The following is a 16,621-nucleotide window of genomic DNA, read 5'->3' on the forward strand; positions in this document are numbered from 1 at the left end:
CAGTTTGCCGACCACAGGTCTAGTCCATCACAGGGACTAAACTGAAAATTTATGGAAGAGAGTGAATGGATGCATCCCTGCACTCATTCCCTATACCAGTTCGGCCCCAGAGTTTGGGCTTGAGCTGACTTAGAGGTGGCGTTTCTGACTGAGACAGACCTGAGACCTGCTGGAGGGGCTCAGACCCCAGGACCTCCCTGCTCTCAAGGCGAAGGGGCCAGCCCAGTCACAATAGACACTCCTTCCTGCTTTCCAGGACCTCTGGGAGCTTTCTAAGTTCTCACAGGAACTGTGGTCACTCTAACAGGCTCAGATGGGTGAGCCCTGTGTCCTAGGGAGAAGAGGGAGCCCATGCAGCTTGGAGCTCAGGTGTACATACCTTCATTGCTTCACCTCTTCCCGACGGTGTGCACATTAAGATTTCAGGTGTAAATGAAGACCCCTGCCAACTAGCTCCTGCAGCTACTGCTGAAGGCTGGAATTGCTCCTTTGACAACTGAGGAGACTGAGTCCCCTGGAATGCAGATTCCCTAGACAAGGAGAGAGAATAATAAAAGAACGCTTTACATTTACCGATCCCTGCAATGATGCTGTTGTGCTAGGTGCTTTATCTCATCCACTCCTTGGAGCAGTGCTATGAGATAGACACCAATATTATTCCCATTCCACAGAAAAGAATGTTAAGGTATCGAAGGTTAAATAACTTACCTGATGGCATGTAACATCATTTTGTTCAATGTCCTATTGTTCTACTGTTGATGAGATGCCTTAGGAACTTAGCTCTTGTTTATATCAATTAGCCAATGGTAAAATTGGTTTTATTATATGTAATTTTACTTAAAGAAGCAGAACCTATCCATGACATTAAGTGAGGACTCACTGGAGTTAGTAACAGAGCAGGCAGCAAGTCCAGTATCTTTGATGTAAAGCCCACACGTTCAAAGCCAGGTCTGACATTCTGGTGGCATTTCATTTGGGGGCTGGAAGAAGTAGCAAAGGGTCCGTTTTAGCCAGCATCCCAAATTTCCCTGAGAAACAGAATCAAATGGGGGTGCTGTTTAAACAGGGTGCCTTCCAGGCCCATTCCATAGGGTTTAGAAATTCTTAAGTCTGGGAAGGGGTCCTGGAGTTTGTATTTAACAAAGTGATTGTTTTCAAGGAAGTTTGGGAAACACTAGTGAGCAGGAATAATCCATAGGCACTTTGCTCAGGACTGGAGCATATAAAGATATTGGCCCAGACATCCATTCTCTCCACAAAGGAAGGACTGGTTTAATCCACCCACAAACATTCATGCAAACACTAACTCAAAATCTCTTTCTCAAACTTGCATGTGCAATAAGAGAGAAGTAGGGAGGATAACGGTTGATCAGAAGACAGGTTACTGGTGAGTTGTGTAGCAATAGCATCTGGAGGCAGATTGCCCACAAAATAGCCAATGCCTTGATTGCAAACTGGTTCTTTAAACTTCCTGAGCCTTGATTTTCCAATCTGAAAAGTGGCAAGAATAATATCACCATGATAGAAGTGTAAAGATAAGTGAGAACTGGCCTGGAACAGCACAGTGGTGAGTGTTGATTCTGGCCCTCCCAGGTTCATGTCTTAGTTAACCACTTCCTTACTCTCTGTGAGCCTTTGGGAAAGTTACTTAACTTCTCTCTGCCTCAATTTCCTTTTGTGTAAATAGGGAATAAAAAGAGGACCTACTCATAGGATTGTTGTAAAGACTTATTGTAATATACTAAGCACAGTGCTAGGCAAACAGTAGATGTTTGGTAATATCTGCTAGATCATTATTAGACTGCTTGGCACATGGAGGTCTTAATGTATATAGGACCTTCCCTTCAGATGATGGAACTGAACCTGAAAGCCAGGTTCAGCACACAATGCTTTTATCCATTGACTCTCTGGTCAAAAGTGAAAAGTGCACGCTGGCTTTTCACTAATGATTTTAGAGAAGAAAGCAGAGATCACCCAAAGAGAGCTGTGTAGACGCTTGGTTCATCATTTTGCTCTTGAGGCTGAATGGAGGGTGTACCCATCCCTCAGAAGGAAGAGGGGGAAACAGCCTCCATTGGTCATTTCTTGAGCAAGTCATTTCTCCTTTCTGAGCTTAGTTCCCTCATTTTTAAAAGGCTCTTTCCAGCTCTGAAATCCCATGGTTCATTGAAAGATACTCCTTGAACCTACTAACCTTCAAATGTCAGCCACTTTGCTGGAAATTCAGGGACTGGGGAGAACTCACCAGGGAGACTGGGTTGTTATGACTTTCTCCTCAGCAAGTAACCTTTTTATTTAAGACCCCCTTCCGTCATATAGATTTTCAAGCGCATATGGTTTTTCTTAGCTTGTCCTTCTGAAATAATGGTCTTAATCATAAATTCTAATTGGAACAGGATCCACGTCAATTTATTCCTAATACCTCAGAAAAGCAGACCTGTTTCTAGGAATAAATTGAGATGGATTCTATTCCAATTAACAGTTTGACTCAGTTAAAGTGTGGTTAACCCTCTGTTGTCCTCTGAAAACCATCCAAGTCATAGATGGCAAGTTGTTGGCCTCCCCAAACTAGCAAGGGGATGAGAGCCATCTAAACATGGTCACCATGTTAAGTGGTGTGCACTCACTTCCTTCCTGGCCACCCCACTCCGATTCTCACTTAGCTATTTAAAGGGCACTAACAGTGTGCTTCTACCTGTGATTGGATTGGGCTATTCTCTCAAAATTGGAAATAGAATGTTCTCATTTTATTCAGAAAGATTCTGTGCTAGTCAGGGTTTTTAAAAAAACTAGAACCAAATAGGATGTATATGCAGAGAGAGGGATTTATTTCAAGGAATTGGCTCATGTGATTGTATCATCTGGCCAGTTGGATCAGCAGGCTAGAACCTCAGACAGGACTTCCGTGTTACAGTCTGGAGGCAGAATTCCTTCTTCTCCAGGAAACTGAATGGAGGGTGTACCCATCCCTCTGAAAGAATGTCTTCTGCTTGTGAAGTCTTCATGTGATTAAAGGAGACAGTCTCCTTTATTTAAAGCCAACTGATTGTAAATGTTAATGACAACTATCAAATCTCTCCATCACAACATTGAGACTAGTGTTTGACTGAGCAACTGGGTGCTAGTGTCTGGCCAAGTTGACACATAAAATTAACCATCACAGATTCCATGAGTTATATTCCCAGTCTCCAGAAGGAATCTGCCTAAACTCAAAACTGGGTGTAAAGAAAGGCAGCAGGCATGAAGCATTGTAACTCTGAGGGTCACCCAGTGCCACTCAACACTGAGGGCTCAGTTTTTATGTTAGATACCCTTCCTATCTCACACTTCTCATCTCATATCTCCAGGTATTTTTTTCCCCAAGGCAGGGGTCAAGATGCTTTGCTGGCCAAAGGCAGGAGCATGCTTCTCTCTCTCTCTCTCTCTCTCTCTCTCTCTCTCTCTCTCTCTCTCTCTCTCTCTCTCTCTCCTGTCAGGCTCATAGTAATCTGTAAGACCACGGATGCCAAAGGAAGGGAGAGTAGACATGAGCTACAGAACTCTATAAACCAATAGGTAAAAATTCATGATTGAACACCCAGCCTGGCAGGCACACTCGGGAGGTTTTGACCAAAATAGAACCTCATAATTTTCATGTCCGCTGGGCAAACAGGAAAATGAGATGATGCAAAATTGATGTGTGTGAGAAAAGCACAGTGATTTGGTATTTACATCTATTTAATTAAGGAACACATTGTAACCTTTATTTACTTCTGTTTAATTAAGGGATTGCTCATTTTGAAGAAGACATCATGCTGGGTCTTCTACTATTTTTGTGATTCAGAGTTCAACTAAAGGATGGATGGGAAATAGTTTGGTGATTTTAGCTTAGTCCCTAATGGTGAGAACTGCATATTATAGAGCCAATAAACTACTCTGCCAGACTTGCAAAAACAGTCAAGAGGCTGATCAAGAAAATGATGTCTCCAAGACACATGAGGTCATTCATGAGAATGTATGTTATTCTAGAATAATTCTGATCAAAAGTTAGAACCACAGTGGATTCCTTGTGGGATAATCAAGTGTATTCGAGTAGGAAAGGAAAGAGCTAAGGAAAATTATTAAAGCTTTATAGGTTCCTGACTTCTATGAAATTTACTTACTGTATTGGCCAAACTAAAAATGCCCTTTCAGGCAAACAATTGGCTCCACCTGGGCAGAGGCAGAAGGTAAGCGGGAAGATAGAAAGTCAGTGAATATGCTTTTCTATATACACAATAGTTCCCGTCTTACTGAGGCGTGGTTTACATATTTCTCCTCAAAGGAGGCTTTTTGGGACTGAGGTGACTCATTACTTCACCTCATGTTTTATTATCCTTTTTGACGTTGCTCTAAGAAATGCCCCACAGAGCACCACTATTCTTCTTAAGTCCCAGTTAAGCAGAAAAGGAGAGAGGAAGAAAAGCTATTTGAGAAAGAAGGAGGGGAGGAGATGGTGGGTAATTCTAGGGAGCGAGGAGTGAAAAGGGGAAAGTTTGAGATCTTCAACCTGCTAGACCCCCTATCTCTATGGAACATCACCATTTAATATCTACCAAGGTAATAGCGAGCTAAGGTACCACCAGCCTCCTCAGTGTCCTTCTTCTATCACCAGGAAGTAAAAATGCTTCTTAACAGTGGTCTCCTGGAGATGACACTCTCTCCCCTTGTTTAAGTCAAAGCAGAGAATGGGATGCCACCAGGAGATGAAATCCTGCTGCCTTGGTTGCGGTTCTTTTTACACATGTCTAGAGTGTAACTCCTCGGGAGCAGGGGCACACCCTGTACCTATGGGACAACTTCCCAACACCACATTGGTGAAAGCTGCATTAATGCAAAAAGGATGGGTGGATGCTTTGCTCCTGTAAAGTTGATTTGTTTTTCTTAAACTACCATACATTCTTCTCTTTCTTCCTGGAATGTCTTCTGACTCCCTCTTCTCCATGTATCCAAGCCCCAGCCATTTGCCAAGGCCCAGAACAAGTCCCTTCATTTCAATGAGGTCTTTCAGCCTTACCTGTCCTTGGCAAGCAGCCCTGCCTCCAAAGATTCACATCCCCCCATTACTAATTTCCAGATTGGCAAGGAGCATATGGTACTTGTTGTTTGTTTGTTTATTTTTTAATGTATGTCCTGTCTCCTTAACCAATACTGACTCTGTGCATGACCCATCTCTGCATGCTCCCCCTTCACACCCAGCAAATGCATAGTCCCTGTGGCATGAGGACCTGTACATAACAGGCTCTCAGCTAGTGTCTGTGGTCGGTGATAGTTTTGATGGCTCCCTGACAGGCCACACCGTAAGCTCCTCAAGGAAAAAAGCCCAGCCCATCTTATTCGATATTGGATTCCTAATGCCTAATATGGGAGCTGGTCACAGAACATTGGTTAAATGAATAGTTGAATACATTTATGTTTGGGATACAGCCTTGCTGCTATGTCTGAAATTATACCATGAATGTACATCAGATTACTGACCACATAGGCACTTAAGGAAATACTTTCTCTTCCCTAAAGGGGGATTTAATTTGAACTAATAGTGTCTCAAGACTTCTGAGCAGAGAGTTAATTCAAGACCCTTTTTTAAACACCCACTACCTCAGGACACTAGGCTAGACATGGCAGGAATGAAGAGGTGACCAAGATGCAGTTCCTACACCAGAAGAACTTAAAGTCTAGTAGGTAGTTCACCAAGGAAGTAAACTAAGTAACAAGGCAGAATGTAAAAGAAGGAGCTGTGAAGAAATAAAGCACATGAGGTTGGAAGGGTCAGGAAAGATGTGATGGACACAGTTACCATTAGGAAGGGAAGAGTTGAAATGGGCAGAAATAAAGGAAAAAAAGCATTTAAGATGCAAAGGCAAAAACAGCACCTGCACAGGTGTAAGGGTATAAAAGGTTACAGTGTGCTCAAAAAATAGCTCGTGGTTCAGGGAGCATGCCCCCAGGGAAGGGGAGGAGTTGAGATGAAAAGTTTGGCTAAGGCCCTTTGTAAAGAGCCTTTCCTGCCATGTTAGGGCAGTTACAGAACATCTTATAGGCAAAGTGGGGCAGGAGCGGTGTACAGACAGTCCTCGGGTTACATCGGACTAGACGTATGTCATTTCGTGGTTACATCACCTTCTCCCACTTATTTAAAAAAAAAAGTTCTGTCATTTCGACATATGTACATATGTGCTTTATGTTTTTCATTATTTATTTACCACAAGTAAAGGTCAGGAATTGTTATCTTTCTTTAAATTTTTTTTTTTACTGTTTCACTTCATTACTACTGTGTATGTGCTCCATGTGAGTGACGTAGGTACTTATGTAGGTGGGTTCCGACTTACCTCGCGCCGTAGGAACAGATCTCCAATGTAACCCGAGGACCTACTGTACTTGCTTGTAGATACCAAAATATTCTACTCCCATCAAAATGTTTATTTCTCCTAATTCATAACCGAAAAGATGCTAATTCTGTTCTATTTGTAGAAGTGGAAATTTGCTCATGAATCCAAACCACAGGGTGGATTCATTTAAAAAAAATAAATAAATCTTTATTGTTCAGATTATTACAGTTGTTCCTCTTTTTTCCACCCATAGCTCCCCTCCACCCGGTTCCCACCCCAACCCACCCCATGTCCTTACCCACCCTCCCACTGTCCTCGTCCATAGGTGTAAGATTTATGTCCAATCTCTTCCTGCACCCCCCACACCCCCTTTTCCCCAAGAATTGTCAGTCCACTCCCCTTCTATACCCCTGATTCTATTATATTCACCAGTTTATTCTGTTCATCAGATTTTTTATTCACTTGATTTTTAGATTCACTTGTTGATAGATATGTATTTGTTGTCACTTTGTTGTTCATAATTTTTATCTTTACCTTTTTCCTCTTCTTAAAGAATACCCTTCAGCATTTCATATAATCCTGGTTTGGTAGTGATGAACTCCTTTAGCTTTTTCTTATCTGTGAAGCTCTTTACTGACCTTCAATTCTAAATGATAGCTTTGCTGGCTAGAGTAATCTTGGGTGTAAGTTCTTGCTATTCATCACTTTGAATATTTCTTGCCACTCCCTTCTGGCCTGCATGGTTTCTGTTGAGAAATCAGCTGACAGTTGTATGGATACTCCCTTGTAAGTAACTAACTGTTTTTCTCTTGCTGCTCTTAAGATTCTCTCTTTGTCTTTTGCCCTTGGCATTTTAATTATGATGTGTCTTGGTGTGGTCCTCTTTGGATTCCTCTTGTTTGGGGTTCTCTGTGCTTCCTGGACTTGTAAGTCTATTTCTTTCACCGGGTAGGGGAAGTTTTCTGTCATTATTTCTTCAAATAGGTTTTCAATATCTTGCTCTCTCTCTTCTTCTGGCACCCCTATAATTCGGATGTTGGTGCACTTGAAGTTGTCCCAGAGGATCCTTACACTGTCTTCATATTTTTGGATTCTTTTTTCTTTTCCAGTTGGGTGTTTTTTGCTTTTTCATATTTCCAATCTTTGACTTGATTCTTGGGATCCTCTAGTCTGCTGTTGGATCTCTGTATATTATTCTTTATTTCAGTCAGTGTATGCTTAATTTCTGATTAGTCCTTTTACATATCCTTGAGGGTCTCACTAAATTTCTCAGCGGTTTCTAGAAGATTCTTGAGTAACCTTATAACCATGGTTTTGAACTCTATATCCAGTAGTTTGCTTTTCTCCATTTCTTTCATTTGTGACATGTTTCTTTGTCTCCACATTTTGGCTGCTTCCCTGTGTTGATAGAGTGGCTTTGTGTGCCAGGTGTCCCATAGGACCCAGTGGCTCAGCCTCCCCAATTACCTGAGGTGGACACTCTTGGTGCACCCCTTTGTGGGCTGTGTGCACAGTCTTGTTGTAGTTAAGCCTTGATTGCTGTTGGTATCACTGGGAGGAATTGACCTCCAGGCCAATTGGCTGTGAGGACCAGCTGTGTCTACAATGGGAGAACTGCTGTGCTGGAGACACCCTTATGGAGCAGGACTTGCTTCAGCAGAGCTTTGATGCTCACTGAGTCTGCCCCTTGAGTTATCGCTTATGGATGTGAAGAGTTGTAATCTGGTCTGATCTCACACCGACCACTGGGTACACTGGCTCTTGGATCTCCAAGGAGGTGCAAAGTCAGCCATTGCCTGAGGCCACCCAGCAGAAGCTACAGAGAGATCTGCAGATTCCTCCTCTTAGTTTGGGGTTTGGAAGTGCCCAGATGAGGCCCAGCTGTGAAGCAATGCAGACTGCTGCTGCCAGGCCTTAGGACTTCTTTTGGAAGCTTTGGAGCTCTCTGACCCAGCTGCAGTTTGTTAGGTTTTAGATTGCAAAAGGACAGGCCATTTATATGCAAAAGCCTCTGCTCATAGCTTGGGTGGGGTTGTAAATTGGGTGGGGCAGGGTCTCAGGGAATCACTAGGGTGGAGCAAACAGCAATGGATGCCAGTCAGCCCTGCCCCAGAGAGGTCCCTTGGTCTCTGTGTCTTACAGCCCCATGCAGGAACAATGATCACTGTGAGCACCTCTGAGAGAAAGCCACCCTCGTGTTCCGGCCCGATGCCAGACAGTCCAGTTTCTCCCTGTATGAGTCTGGGTCCCCAGAGTCTCCCCGGAACTGGAGTTCAGAGCAATTGGGGGCTTGTATCTCCCTCCCAATTGAAAAAAACAACAGCGCACCCAGTTGCCAGCCTGTTTCGCATGCGCCTCCGCACCTCCGCACCTCCTACTAGTCTCAATGCGCTTTTTTATTTCCTTCTAGTTGTAGAACTTCCACTCAGCCAGCTTTCCCGTGGTTCTGGATCATATTTGTTTTGTCTTTTAGTTGTAGTTTTGATGTGGTTGTGAGAGGCAGCAAGTACAGGTGTTTGCCTATGCCACCATCTTGGTTCTCAGGGTGGATTCTTGATAAGCCTTCAACCCTGCTCTGTCAATAGTTTTGAGGGTTTCAAATTGCATTCAGTGGAACCTTGGAATTCTATAGAGGTTTGCCTAGATTCCATGGGAGCACTTTTTCCTGATGGAGTAAACCTCTATTTTTGTGAAAGGACACATTTATTTTTTTTGTTATAGCTTAATTATAACTCCTTTCTAATCAGTTTCCATTTGTTCAATGGTATTGCAGGCTACTGAATTAAGATTACAGTGGTGAGGAAAACAAGGAGGTTTAAAGTCCATTATGGATCTCCTAGAGCTGAATAAGAAATTACAATACGAAATAGTTCACACAAGTTACACCTTTAATGTTAGGCAGTGTTGTAGAATCTGTCAGCTGTTCCCACCTAATCCACTCTCCCCTTCTCCCATGGTATTAGAATTGTAATCAGTATTAGCTACACTACATCTCCCAGCTTCCCTTGTAATTAGGTTTGGTCATATGACATTCTTCTTTCCAATAGAATGTGAGCTGGATAGATGTGGGCCATTTCTCTATCAAGGGCATAAGATATTGATTAGATAAGCCTCCTCTGGGGTCTCTGTCTCCTTCCCTCTGGCTAGAACCTGGACATAGCTGAGACCCACCTTCCCACACAAGGATGATGACAGTAACTTACAGGCTGGTGGAGCTAGAACTTAGAAGGAACCTTGGTCCTTTCAAGGAGGAGAAACACCCAATCACTGTGGACCATTCTTCTCAGGACTGTTATGGAAAGGGAAACAAAGGTCTATATTGTTGAAGCCACTCCTTCCTTTGGTCTTTTTGTTTTAGCAGCTTAGCTTAGCCCTAATAAACATTGAAGTTGGTGCCATGGGTGTAGTGCTGCCATAACCCCAAACTAAATTACATAGACTTGGCTCAGCTGTAAGATGGCAGAGAGCAAGGAAACAGACAGCTCAAGCTAGAAAGTTGATGACCTTTGTTATGCTATGGGAAAATATATGGTAACACTCTCTCTCATTGTAATTTGAAGGCAGGCTATGTAACAACCAACACTATACCTCTAGAGAAACAGGTTGGAAAGATCCAGAATGTTAATGTGTATTACCTTTGCTTTTAGCAAGATATTACAAAAAAGATAATTTTTTTAAAAATATGTTTTATTGATTTTTTACAGAGAGGAAGGGAGAGGGATAGAGAGTTAGAAACATCGACGAGCGAGAAACATCGATCAGCTGCCTCCTGCACGCCCCCTACGGGGGATGTGCCCGCAGCCAAGGTACATGCCCTTGGCCGGAATCGAACCTGGGACCCTTGAGTTGGCAGGCCGACGCTCTATCCACTGAGCCAAACCAGTTAGGGCCAAAAAAGATAATTTTAAGAAAAGGTGCAAGCAGAGATGAAAGAGAATAGAGAATGCCCAGAAATTTGAAAGCTCAAAAGTTAGGAAAGTAGCTACTTCTATATCACAAATAGCAAGAGATAAAATTGTAATTGCTCAGACTTTGGCAAAGATAAAACTAAAGGTGCTGCCTTCTCACCTATGCTCCTTGTTTTAGATGGCTCCAGGATAGTCACTACTTAAGGAGAAAGTGAGACAGAAAAGAGCGAGAGAGCAAGAGAGAGGTCAAGCAGACTCAAAAGCTATATCTAAAAAAAAAACTTTGGGTTGGTCACTGGCACATTGAACTAACTGGAAGCAACCAAGCTTACTAAATTTTCAGTTCTGTCAAAGAAACCCTTACCCTGGCCTGTAAAAGCATGTGACAATTCCAGCCTCTAGCAAGCCTTAGGCTCCCAAATCTGAACAGCAGGGAGTAGCTGTGAAAGGTGTTCAGCCATGAGTATGGCCATATTGCAATACCACTTCCAATGTGGCCATGGAAGATAAAGGATGAGGATGAAGTTAGAGGCCACATCAGAAGATAAATAAATTTCTCTTGGTGAACATGTACAGGATTTTACCAGAGAATTTCCTCCATGTCAGGAAAGGGTTTTTTTTTTTCTTTTTTTTTTATTCTTTCCCAGTAGTAGTTAATCATTGCTATTGGCCAATGACTGCTCTATGTATTACATGCTGTTGTGGTTATCCTGATTCTTCTCCAACACTGTATATGGGAGGTGGGTCAAACAACATGCCTTTTAGTTTGTAGGTTGCCAGATGTTGAGAAACCAAATCTGATCCTGAGAGGACTGTGTATCTCCCAGAAGTAGAGATTTTGGAATAATTTTCCTTGGAGAGAGGACAGTATGTGGAAGGAAGAGGGTGCACACAGATATTAGAGATCAGAAGTATGGACGATGGTGGGCACTGTTACCTGTCCTCCAAACCCCACTACTCCTTCTTCCATACTAACAGAGTTGGCTGCGAGCTACTCATGGCTACCCAGCCTCCTTTAAAGTTAAGTGTGCTCATGTGGCTACGTGTTTGCTAGTGAAGTGTGAGTTTTTGTGATGTTTGTCACTTTTGCTCTGGGGCATTATGTTGTTCTCCACATTTCCTTTCCCATTCTCCTGGAAACTAGACCTAGTGGCATCCCAGCTTCAGTTGTGCAGATGGTGACAATGCCCTGGACATGGGTAAGTGACAACTTGGAAGGAATCTGAGTTCTTAAATGGTCAACTTGAACAGGGATGCTGCCTCAGTACTATTGCATGAGAAAGATAAAACTTCTATATGTGAATGGTTCCTGGGTCACTATAGCAGCTTAGCTTCCCCTGAACTAACTCACCAGATGAAAATTCATTTATTTCCAAGTGCAACTGAGGACCACGTCATAAAATGAACAATCCAGCTCTACAGTTAGACCAGGATCGTGCAAAATGTCTTGTTATTATTCTTTGGTTGCAAAACTCTAGTAAAGTCCAATTTAAAGTTAATCTTTGCTCTTATATAATGTCAGAACATCTCATAAAAGTCTTCAAAATAAAGCTTTTGTTAATATACATTTTTAAAGGAATGAAGTAAATGACGGAGAATTTGGAAAATGTGAGTAGAAAAAGCTCTCATGAAATCCACCCAACAACAAAATTCCAACACCCCCCCAAAAAATCTGAGAAGGATATAATTTGGATTACTTGAGGAGAATTAATAATTTTGTTTTTAAACCCAAATGAATGGACTCGGATGGCTTACCGTCTATGGAGCTGGGTAAGAAACAGCTGTTCGTTCAAACTAGCTGGATGTTATCATCCCACCCTACCTTTACTCAAGCTCATCCCTCTGCCCAGTGTGTCCTTCCAGGTCCCTATTCCTTCCATAATGAGGTTATGCTGAACTTTAAAGCCTAGCTCAAGGGTGACCACATATGAGAAGACTTCCTGGTTCCCTCCCCTCTCCCACCCCGCTCCAGCCCCACAGCACTTGGTTCAAAGTGCTGAAAGAACATCTTTCATAGAAATTTCAGTTAGTTGTTATTCCATACTAGGTCAACTATGGGCTACTTAAGAGCAAAGACAATATCTTATCTGTCTCCATCCTTTATTCTTGACCCACACCTGACATAGAGCAGGCTGCCCACAAATAGTTGTTGAATTAAATGAGTGCCTGTTCCCAGGTCCAACATATTCTCTGTACCCAAGGGAGCAGAGAGAGTTGGGTGAGGGGCGGGTGGCCCTGATGGCAGGCCCTCTGTGTAATTATCCCCTTCCAGTGAATAATGGGGCTTCAGCGCTGTGTCTGATTCTTTGATGAAGATGAAACTATTTAATCAGGTTTGGTTGCTCATCTCATCATCTTCCCATATCACACCCTTCCTGACGAGTTCATTAGCTGGAAGAAAAATTGATGACCTCGTTAGTTCTGCACATTGGTTCACTTAGGACAAATTGGAGCTTCAGAATGCTGCTCAACTCAGACCCATGGTAGGACAAGGTCTCAAGCCCAGGGCTGTTTGGATATGCCATGCCCTTGGTACCTGTGTGTGACAGGTTGCCCAGGAAATTTCTGTTTGAAGTAGTGTCTTTTCTAGTGTAAACATCCCTCTCTTAGGTTTCTCCTTGGTTTTTTTTCAGTGAGGAATATACCACTCCCTCACAGTGCCAGGGGTAGGCACACCATCTCTCCACCTCTGCCTCAAAATTTTTCCTTCTGCTCCTCATTAAAATAATATCCTTTAGGGCCTTGTTTACCTCCTAACTCCACCTCCATGCACAAAACATTCACTGCATGCTCAGGATCACAACGCAGATGAATTTGGAAATAGTAAAAGTTGGGATCTCAACAGAGGACCAGGAAAAGAGGAATAAATCAGGACCATGGGCAAGGACTGGAGAAAGGTATGTGACAGCAGAGGCTGATGGCCTCTGTACACTTAGCCAAGGATCTGAAGCACTGAATCTGCAGAAGCAGAGCTGTGGCCATGTCTGGTGCTGTCCAGCAGAGCATGGCAGCCACAGGAGCCTGGGTGGTAGGTGACCCTGAGGGTCAGGGGTGGAGGTTGAAGGATCGTGGTCCTGGGTGATACTCTGTTCCCTCTTCCTCAAGTGTTCTTTCTCCTTCTCTAACATCACCCTATTTGCTTGATAAACTCCTGCTGAGGTTTCAAAAGCCAGCTTTTTCTAGACGGTCTATCTTGTCATCCTCCCAGATGTGTGGGTCATACCCATGTGTGTGTTAGCTCTCCATCTTGAACACATTTTTAAAGCTGCATTTGTCACACAGTGTTGTGATTATTCATTGCAAGACAGGTTTCAAAAAGCACATATGCATATATGCATGGTCCATGGACATGGACATGGACAATAATGAAGGCCTGGGGTGGGGTGGGGGCTGGGTGGAGGGGGACTGGAGGTAGAAAGGGGACATCTATAATACTGTCAATAATAAAAATAAAATAAACATTAAAAAGATAGATTTCTTCTGTTTTTCAGAGAGCTCTTGAGAATACAGATTTTGTTTTTTTTCTCCCCTGTATCCTCAGTGCCTAGCTGCCATCTAGATGTTAAATATCTGTTAAATAAAAGAATGACTGAATGGTGTAGATCATCTTGCAGCTGGGGAGTTAGTTCACATAAAGGTGGGTGAATATGGGCCCAATGGAGCCTCAAGGCTCCTGCCGAAGTCAGTGCCCAACTTTGTTACAACTGGCAGAATTGTAATGTAGGGAAACTGAGGCAAAAGACAAGTCTTGTGGCCTGGACCAACACGATATCTTCTAAAACTGTTAATGTGGATTTTGATGGAGGTTGTTATTAAGTGTTTTTCATAAATGGTAACATTGTTGACACTGGTTGATTGTATATATGCTGGGTTAGCTCTTCAATAACTTTTTTTTGGCTGTTGTTAATTCTCACCCAAGGATATTTTCCCAATGATTTTTAGATAGAGTGGAAGATAGGGGGAGAGACAGAGAGAGAAATATCAAAGTGAGAGGGACACATCAATTGGTTGCCTCCCACATGTGCCTCAGCCAAGGCCAGGGATTAAGCCTCCAACTGAGGTACGTGCCCTTGATGGGAATTGAATCCAGGACCCTTCAGTTTACAGGCTGATGCTCTATCCACTGAGCCAAACCGGCTAGGGCTTTAATAACTTCTTTTAAAATTTATTTTATTTTTAAAATTTAGATATAATGGACAAACAACATTATATTTGTTTCAGTTATTACAACATAATGATTCAATACTTGTTTATATTGTGAAAGGAACATGATAACTCTAATTAACATCTATCACCAAATACAGTTATAAAAATTTTTTTCTTGTGATGAGAACTTTTAAAATTTGAAATCTTAGCAACTTTCAAATATACGATATATTAACTATAGTCACCACCATGCTGTGCATTGCTTCCTCATGATTTATTTATTTTGTGGAAGTTTGTACTTTTTAACCCACTTCACCCATTTGGCCTCTCATCTCTCCACCCAAGTGGCCTCCTGCAACCATCAGTCTGTTCTCTGTATCCATGAGCTTCGTTTGTTTTAGATTCCACATATGAGATCATACAGTATTTGTCTTTCTCTGTCTGACTTAGTTCACTTAGCATAATCCCCTCAAGATTGGCCCATCCATGTTGTCACAAGATTTTCTTCTTTTTATGGCTGAATAGTATTCCATTGTATTCCACATCTTCTTTATACATTCATCCGTCAATGGACACTTAGGTTGCATCCAAATCTTGGCTATTGTAAATAATACTGCAATGAACATGGGGATGCAGGAAATTAGTGTTTTTGTTTCTTTGGCTAAATACCTCAAAGTGGAATTGCTGGATTGTATGGTGGTTCTATTTTTAACTTTTTGAAGAACCTCCATACTGTTTTCCACAGTGGCTACACCCAATGTACATTCCCACCAACAATGAACAAGGGTGCCCTTTTTCTCTACATCCTCTCCAACGTGTGTTATTTCTTGCCTTTTTGATAATAGCTATTCTAACAGGTGTGAGGTAGCTCATTGTGGTTTGATTTGCACCTCCCTGCTGATTAGTGATGTGGAGCTCCTTTCATGTACCTGCTGGCCATCTGTATGGCTTCTTTGGGAAAATGTCTATTCAGGTCCTTTGTCCATTTTTCAATAAAATTGTTTGTTGGGGATTTTGTGGAATTTTTTTTGCTAGTGAGTTTTGTGAGTTCTTTATATACATTGAATATTAACTCCTTATCAGATATATAATTTGAAAATATTTTCTTCCCTTTGGTTGACTGCCTTTTAATTTTGTTGGTGGTTCCCTTTGCTGTGCAGAAGCTTTTTAGTTTGATGTAGTCCCACTGTTTGGTTTTTATTTCGCTGCTTTAACAACTGCTTATTTTTGTATGTTTTCCATGGCTACAGCTTTATAAGCTGCAGCACACAGACACATGGCTCATCTCTGGGCTAAACCCAGACAGCTGGGACATTGCAGGCCATCCTGGGGGCGTGCTTATCTGGGAGAACATGGCAGACAGAGATCATTAGTTCACAAGAATCAAAACCTCACTCAAACCACCATAAATAAAGCAGGGGAGGTTTCCCAGGCAGTTGCTGGGGCGGCTTTGGGGGCACACCTGTTCCAGTGGTGGGTCTTCATCCTGGAGCCCGCTGTTCACGTGCCACCCCTACAAGAGGCTGCTTCTTTCAGTGTCCCAATCCTGAATTCCTGGATAGAGCCTCCATCTGCAAATTGGCTCATCTTAGTGTGAGAATCTCTCCTGGACCCAAGCAGAGAGTCTCAAAGTAGAAAGGCTGCCCCTCTCAGGGTTATGCTCAGTACAGAATGACCTGGAGAAACTGGGAACTTCTCTGCTTGCAAGGGAAGCGCATGTAGAAGCCATAACTTCGAAGTGCGTGAGGGAAGGTGGGGGGTGGGTGGGAGTTGATCAACCAAAGAACTTGACTGCATATATGCATATCCCATGGACCCAGACAATAGGGTGGTGAAGGTTTGGGAGGGAGGGGGAGAGGGGTGGGCTAGAAGGTGTCAATGGAGGAAAAAGGGCGATGTATGTAATAGTTTCAGCAATAAAGGTGTTTTTTTAAAAAAGGTGTTCATGTGGGGTTGGAGGGAGAGAAAGAAAGAAGCAAGGACCAAGAGGGAATAGATGAAAACACCCTGGGAGAACACAGGCAAGGCAACATTGAGGATAAATCTAGAGGATAGTAGCAGCTTGTGCAGCAGGAAATGGAAAGGGCTTCCCTTGGTGAAGTGCTCTTCACTTCATAGAGCACATTCCTGCACACCGGTCGCCCAGTACATTCCCTAAGGTTAGAACTGCGTCAAGTTCAAGTCTGTATTCCTTACATCCCCCTCACCAGGATGTGCACT

This window comes from Myotis yumanensis, unplaced genomic scaffold (assembly GCF_028538775.1).
Source record: "Myotis yumanensis isolate MYYU_CA2020_CCGP unplaced genomic scaffold, mMyoYum1.0.hap1 SCAF_1, whole genome shotgun sequence".
Taxonomy (NCBI): Eukaryota; Metazoa; Chordata; class Mammalia; order Chiroptera; family Vespertilionidae; genus Myotis; species Myotis yumanensis.